Genomic DNA, 7,374 nt, shown 5'->3' on the forward strand with positions numbered 1-7,374 from the left:
TTTACACATGATAGAAAAACTCAATAATAAATTAACACAAAATTAAGAATGCCTTTTAATTAAAGTAAATTACCTTGTATACCTGGCACAACTTTTTTCTTGATTATAGCATCATCAGCTTGTGTTTTGGCAAACTACTCAAGGGATACATCACTCAAATAGTATTCAGGTAGTTGTGATGCTTTCTCAGATAACCTTAAGATCCTCTACATCTACATTGTTCTCATGTATTTGAAAGTTGAGTATAACTAGTATATGTTAATGAGAGTTTGGTAAAAAGTTAAACTACTCAAACAAAAAACACAATAAATCATCAACAAAACATATATTAATATCAAATTTTCACTTAGACCTCAACATTCAAAATCAATCCAATGGATCATAAAAATCATCATCTATTATGTAATAGTAGCTTTATAGTTATACCTTTTCATAACCGATATACAAACATGAATGTTCAATCATCAAGACTTGAAGGCTGTAAAAAAAATTGCATTACTTATCAAATTACAAAATTTGTATATAAATAATTTATTATAAGATAAGTTAAAAAAAATTGAAATTAAATAAAATTAGATTTCTAAAAATCTTACCACAAGAGAATGTTTACCCCAATCTCCAAACTCCACTCCTCAGACAATTCTTTATCAAGCATCAAATTATCAATGAATTCTACGAAAAAATTATATATAAACCAAATTAGACGTAAAATATTAAATTAACACAAAAAACATCAAATTAACTTCTTTTTAAAAAAAACATCAAATTTGTTTCATTCATATGCTTACTTTTATTGCTAGACAAAAATCCAAAAATCTCTCCATATGTGATATACTATTTAAATATTCTAGTAATGAGTCAATTATTGATCTATAACATATAAATGATCGACTCTTAAATTTTTGTCCATAATAAGGTTTTCTTGAGTGAATTTAGAGAAACTTTCATAGTAAAGTTAAAAGCATAAACGGACCTAAAGAAATTAAAGAATTTTTTCTAAAGAAAAGTAAATGTAAACCAATATTAGAAATTAAATAACAAAGTGTTTATCTTGCTTGTGTAATATTATACATGTTAAATCAACTAATAGTATGAGTTTTTATTGAAAAACAACAATTATTTAATATTAAAAAGTTTACTATTTTGAACTTCTTAACATGTGGAGAAGCCCCAAATTCGGTGCTATATTTACTCTCCAGCTGCTACATCCATGGCAGCACTCACCCAGCCTACCTTGGCGAGGCTCAATGCCTATGGAATCCCGTCAGCAACCGTGAGTTCAGAAGAAAAGGCCGTACTTTTTTTGAGCTTCGTAGACAAAGATCCTAGCAAGAGGTGTATCAAAAAAGGTTTCCACGACGATCACAAAACAATGGCATATGATCACCTGTTTAATCTGATTCAACGGATGAATGATAAAGATTTAATCGATATTGTTGATTCAGATTCTAATGTTGTTCTCGATAACATTTCCAAGTGCAAAGCTCTCTCTTTGGGTGGCTTTTGGATGGATCATTTGGAGGGTACCATCGTCTTTAACTAGGAGAACCGCTTAGTTGTTCGTGATCAAGTTGCACTGGATTTAGTCCATCAGCTAGAGGATCATGATCGGTTTACCTTAAGTGAGGAATCTTACTGACTTGTTCAAATCGCAACTGCCAGAGACAACATGCGAGGACGTAGGTACCGTTTCCTTGGTCAAACTGGTTAGGTCAATCACCAATTTCATTGAAACATATATTGGTGTTGTTGGTTTCTTACTTACCTGAATTTCATATACTCTTAGATTCCATATTACATTAGAGTTCGATATATCTTGAGAGATGCATTTATATGTTTTGTCTAAAAAAAAAAAAAACTTCTTAACATGTACATATGGTAGAAAAACTCAATAATAAATTAACATAAAATTAAGCATGCCCTTTTAAAAAGTATATTACATTGTATAGCAGGTACAATACATCACTCAAGTAGTATTTGGTTAGTTTTGTTGCTTGCTCAAAGAATCACCGATACCACCACCCGTTTGAGAAGAATCTGACATCATTACCCTTAAAATCCTCTACACAATTCTACAACATTACCCTTAAAATCCTCTACACAATTCTCTCGTGCACTTCTTTGTATTTGGACAAAAGTCATTGATCCATGATATCAAAATTTGCTCTTGTTTTGATTTTAATGGCAACTGTCACATAATGTTGGTTCACAATATGAAGCTTGACTTTTTTCTTCTTTCAAAGGATTTCAATCCCTCCAAAAAGTTCTTTCAAATATATAGTCTTATTATATATAAAAATGTGTATTCCTAATAAAATTTTGTTTTAAAAATACAAATCAATACTTTGCAAATTAATAATAACATCATTATCTATGCAAAAGTTACATCTATTTTATTCCTTAAACAATGTTCTACTGACAACTTGTCAACATTTTTCCTACATGTGTTTACAGAAAAGTGGCTAAACATATTTAACCGATGAGAGTTTGAGTATATCTACTCGATGTGAATGAGAGTTTGGTACTCAGATAATAACCATAGTCATAATCTTTCACCAACAAAAACATAAATTAATATGATTAATGAGGTAAACAACTCACTCTTAGATATATACAACAAATGACAAAAGTTAAAAAATGAAAATCATGTTTTCCGTTGTCTTCAACAAAATTAGTTTGTTGAAGAATAATATCAAATTTTCACTTAGACCTCGAAATGTAAAATCAATTGAATTAATCATAACATTCATCATTTATTAGAGAATTAGAGAATCTTGATAATAAACATGGTTCACAATAGTAATAGTTATACTTTATCGAAATCAATTTGCAAACTTAATAAAGTTACCACCAAATTTTGATTTTTAATAATTAATAATATCTCTTTTCGTCATGGATGTGGAAACATCAAGACTTGAGAGCTGTAGAATTTTTTAACATTACTTAAAAAATTATAAAATTTGTAAACAAAAATATTTTAGGGTTAATAGGTCTTTACCCCCCTAAAATATAGGTCATTTCCGATTTTCCCCCTGTAATTTTTTTTTTTGATTTACCCCCTTGTAAAAAAAATTTGTTTTGATTTACCCCCCTAATAGGCCAAACAAAAATGAAAATTTCTTGAAAAAAAATTAAAATCGGTTTTTGTTTGGCCTATTAGGGGGAAATCAAAACAATTTGTTTTTACAGGATGGTAAATCAAAAAAAAAATTACTGGGGGAAACCGGAAATGACTTATATTACAGGGGGTAAAGACCTATTATCCCAATATTTTATAACATAAGTAAAAAACAGTCATACTTTATAAATTATATAAACTCATTTCTAGAAATCTTACCATAAAAGAATGTTTATCCCCAATCTTTAACGTCCACCCCTTGGTAATTTTTTGATCAAGCATTAGATTATTAATAAATTTTATGGGAAATTAAATGTAAACTAACATTAAACATAAAATAATAAATTAACACAAATAATAACATCAAATCAAGCATGCTTATTTTTGGTCAAATTTGTTTGATTCATATACTTTCTTTTATTGCTAAACAAAAATCCAAAAATCTATCCGTATGTGATATGTTGTTCAAATATTCTAGTAATTAGCCAATTAATGATCTATAACATATAAAATAAGTGATTCTTAACAAAAATTGCGCAAAATCAAGGTTTTCTCGTATACATTTAGAGAAACTTTCATCATAGAGTTTTATCTGAATTTCAATAGAAAGTATAGTTAAAAGTATAAATGAACTATGCATGATACCCATGAAGAAATTGAAGCCTTTTTTATGGAAAATTAAATGTAAACCAACATTTAACATAAAATAATAAATTAACACAAAAAATAACATCAAGATTAAGTTGCCCTTTTAATGAAAGTAAATTAGCTTGCAAAGTGGGTAAAACTTTATTCTTCATTATTCCATCAATGGCGGGTGTTTTGGCAAAATATTCAAGTGTCTTTCTAGTTGACCAAAAAAAAGCTCAATTCCAACTTCTTCTCCAACCTAGAGAAAGAGAGTGTTATAAGTTTATTGTTGCCTGAAACAAGGTCGAGAAAAAAAATGGAAAATGAAAACCGAGAAAAAAGCCCATATGGGCAATTAGTGAAAATGGTAAAGAAATCATGGGTAATTGGAAAAAATACATTTGTTGTTGCTGCATAAGCATCAAAGGAAAAAATACAATTGGAAAAAATCAAATTTCCAAAGTGCTTTAAGTTGCCGCATAAGCTCTAATTTCCAGGGCCGGCCTAGGCATAGGCCGGGGGTGCGACGGCCTAGGGCCCTTGCTGGTAGAGGCCCTAAATTTTTTTTACGAAAGGGGGTGTATATAGAAATATTTGGTTTTTGGGGGGTGTGTATAGCAAAGTTTACTGAAAGACTCAAACATGTTGACAGACTGTACTGAAGCCTGTTCGTGTTTATGGTCTTTTTGTTTCAATTTGCTATATATACCCCCATATATACAAAGATTTCTACAGTAGAAACTCTTTAATTTAATACTCGGTAAATTAATAAACTCTCTAAAATAATAAATTTGTCCGGTCCCGACTTGGGCCAATGTAAAAAATTGAAAAACTCGATAAAATAATAAGATAATAATTTTTCGGGGGATCCCTTTATAATTTTCGGTCCCAAGAAAATCATAAATTAATAATTCATAGAAACTGAAAAAAATATATTAAGAATACATTGAACACATTTGTTCATCTTGTTTACATTTACTGTACTTCAAAAGTCATTATTGATTTCCAATGCATATGAACACAGTAGTTACTAATTTACGTTGAATCCCAAGGTTCGCTGGAACGTAATTCTAAGAGGCATATACTAATTTGCCTTTTTGTTTGGTATGTACAATATAATTACTTAAAAACTCTTTAAATTAATAATTATTAATTTATCGATGAATTAATAACTCTCTAAATTAATAAATTTCTCCGGTCCTGACATTATTAATTTATAGAGTTTTAACTGTATATACAACCTCCCTATAAATTTTTTAGTTTTTCTTAAAAATGTGCCAAAAAAATTATTATCAAATAAATTTTTGATATTTTTTTGGGCCCTTTGTATCTAATAATGTGCCTCACTAATATTAAATATATTTATCATATTTATTATCCTAGAAATTGAGAATTTTATAACAAAACAAGTATATTTTAGTTGAAAATAAGCCTACTAGAGAAATTAATCTTAATGTTGTCTTTCAAAGATCCCAAAAAATTAAATTATATCATTATGCTAAATCATGTGAGACGAATTTAGGATCATGTGGCCCACTCATCTTTTTTTTTGTTTTTTTTTTCTTTTTTGGCAGTAAAATGCGGGAAAAAACGAAAAAAAGACCTGATAAAATCACAACAATGTGCTTAAAAAAATTATGATGTACTCCCTCTGTTCCTTTTTAATTGTCACATTTTGACTTTTTACACAAACCAAGACAACAAATACTTTTACTACTTTTGATACAACAATTTATCTTTTTCCTACAATAACCTTAATCATTTAATACTACATTTCATACATTTCTCTCTCTGCAATAAATATATAGGGGTAATATAGGTAAAACCACATTTAATGATACTTTGAACTTTGAAAATGACAGTTATTTAGAAACAAAAATTTTATGCAAAAGTGACAATTATAAGGGAACGGAGGGAGTATTACGTAAGTGAACCCTTTTTTCATATTATGCCTAAGGCCCGTAAAACTTTAGGAACGACCCTGCTAATTTCTAGCTTTTAGAAAATGTGAAGTTGGGGGAAAAATCGCGATTAAGAGACTCAAGTTTGTTGTTGTCCAAACATCAAAGGAAATTGGAAAATCACGTTTGGAAAGTCAATGTCACGTTGGGGCGTCAAAACGCCAAACAGAGTTTATATTAACAATGTCCACCTTTAATAGCGAAAAAATAATCATATATCATCTATTAAACGCCAAACCAAACAGAGTTTATATTAATAGAGAAAAATAATAATATTTTATGAAAATTTACTCTAAGTAATAGCGTCCACCTTTAAATCAAGTTCATATCAAACAATCCTATATCATCTATGAAAAATAGAAACACACATAAGTAAAAGAAATAATTTAAACTTGTGTCATAAACATGCCAATAATGAATACTCATCTTAAAATTCATTACTCTGATTAACTTGACAGTGTCTTTTTTGACGAGTCAAGCCTTCCAAATCCTTCAATGTCACATTTAGTCATTCTCACCATACTTTGAATGAAGATGAACAGAGACTATGTAAATTTTATCATATTTGTAAGATAAACCATCACCTATTAAGCTAGATTTATTTTCTTGAAAGGATATCAAAAACATAAAGCAAAGATGTTAAAAATACAAAAGTAATAGAGATTAATGATATTCAAAAGAGGTGAGATAAACCACCTTCTTTATATGCAGATTTTGTATGGACAACCTAAGAAGTTCAATTAATCTTAGATTGAATAGTAGATTTGAAATCCGATTTCGGTGTTTTCCTCTCCAGATATATTGTTCAAACTATTATTGAAAAACATATTATTTTTAATTTGTAAAAAAGAAAAAAAAAAGTTAAAATTTGTATATGCATGAAGAGTGAGTAATATGAGTTCCACAAGAGCTCTAACACATTCAAACTTATTGGATTTTTTCCCCTTAACAATGGTCTTGTTTGCTTGGTGGCAAATGAATGTTTATGGAAGAAGGCAAATCATCATACCAAAACAAATGTACACGATACACATTTTGAATTTTTCGCATGAATGTTTTGAATCACAAAATCTTTTTCATATAACGGTTCAAATTTGACATAAATCTGTTGACTTACACTCGGTGGCAATAGATCTATTCTCTTACTGCATATTTGACCAATGTGTTTATTAGGGAGGGCTATGACCTTTGGGCAGTAAGAATGGAGTCTTACCTGGAGGCTTTGGATGTTTGGGAGGCCGTTGAAGAGGATTATGAAGTTCCTCCGCTGCAGAATAATCCTACCATGTCTCAGTTAAAATATCACAAGGAGAGAAAAACTCGGAAAGCAAAGGCAAAATCAGTTCTTTTCTCCTGTGTTTCACAAAATGTAGTTGTGTTCTGTTTTGGTTTGTGAAACACTATTAAGTGTATTGTTTTAGTGAAATTAAGTAATCAATCTCCCATTCCATTTCAACGTATTCTTCCCTGTCTATCATATTATTTTTCATTTATACCAGATAACCAACAACTCCACTTTTTTAACCAATGTGAGACTTATAACCGACATCTACTACACAATAATGTTGTTTGGATAGTTTGAATTAATATTTTTGTTGAATGTATAACTACTTAAATAGATTTTAATAGTAAAATAAGTTATCAAGAATTACTTGAAAAAGTTTC

General features: G+C 29.3%; 1 long non-coding RNA gene across 1 annotated transcript; it reads left to right on the forward strand.

Annotated features, from left to right (window-relative positions):
• The first annotated feature begins 1,266 nt into the window (after window positions 1-1,266).
• On the forward strand, window positions 1,267-7,165 carry LOC146923565 (uncharacterized). The gene is made up of 2 exons (XR_015010916.1): window positions 1,267-1,679; window positions 6,883-7,165. It is a non-coding gene; the product is annotated as an uncharacterized LOC146923565 (long non-coding RNA).
• The last annotated feature ends 209 nt before the right edge of the window (window positions 7,166-7,374 follow it).

This window comes from Medicago sativa, chromosome 5 (assembly GCF_051527215.1).
Source record: "Medicago sativa cultivar Bolivia chromosome 5, Bolivia_mono, whole genome shotgun sequence".
NCBI lineage: Eukaryota > Viridiplantae > Streptophyta > Magnoliopsida > Fabales > Fabaceae > Medicago > Medicago sativa.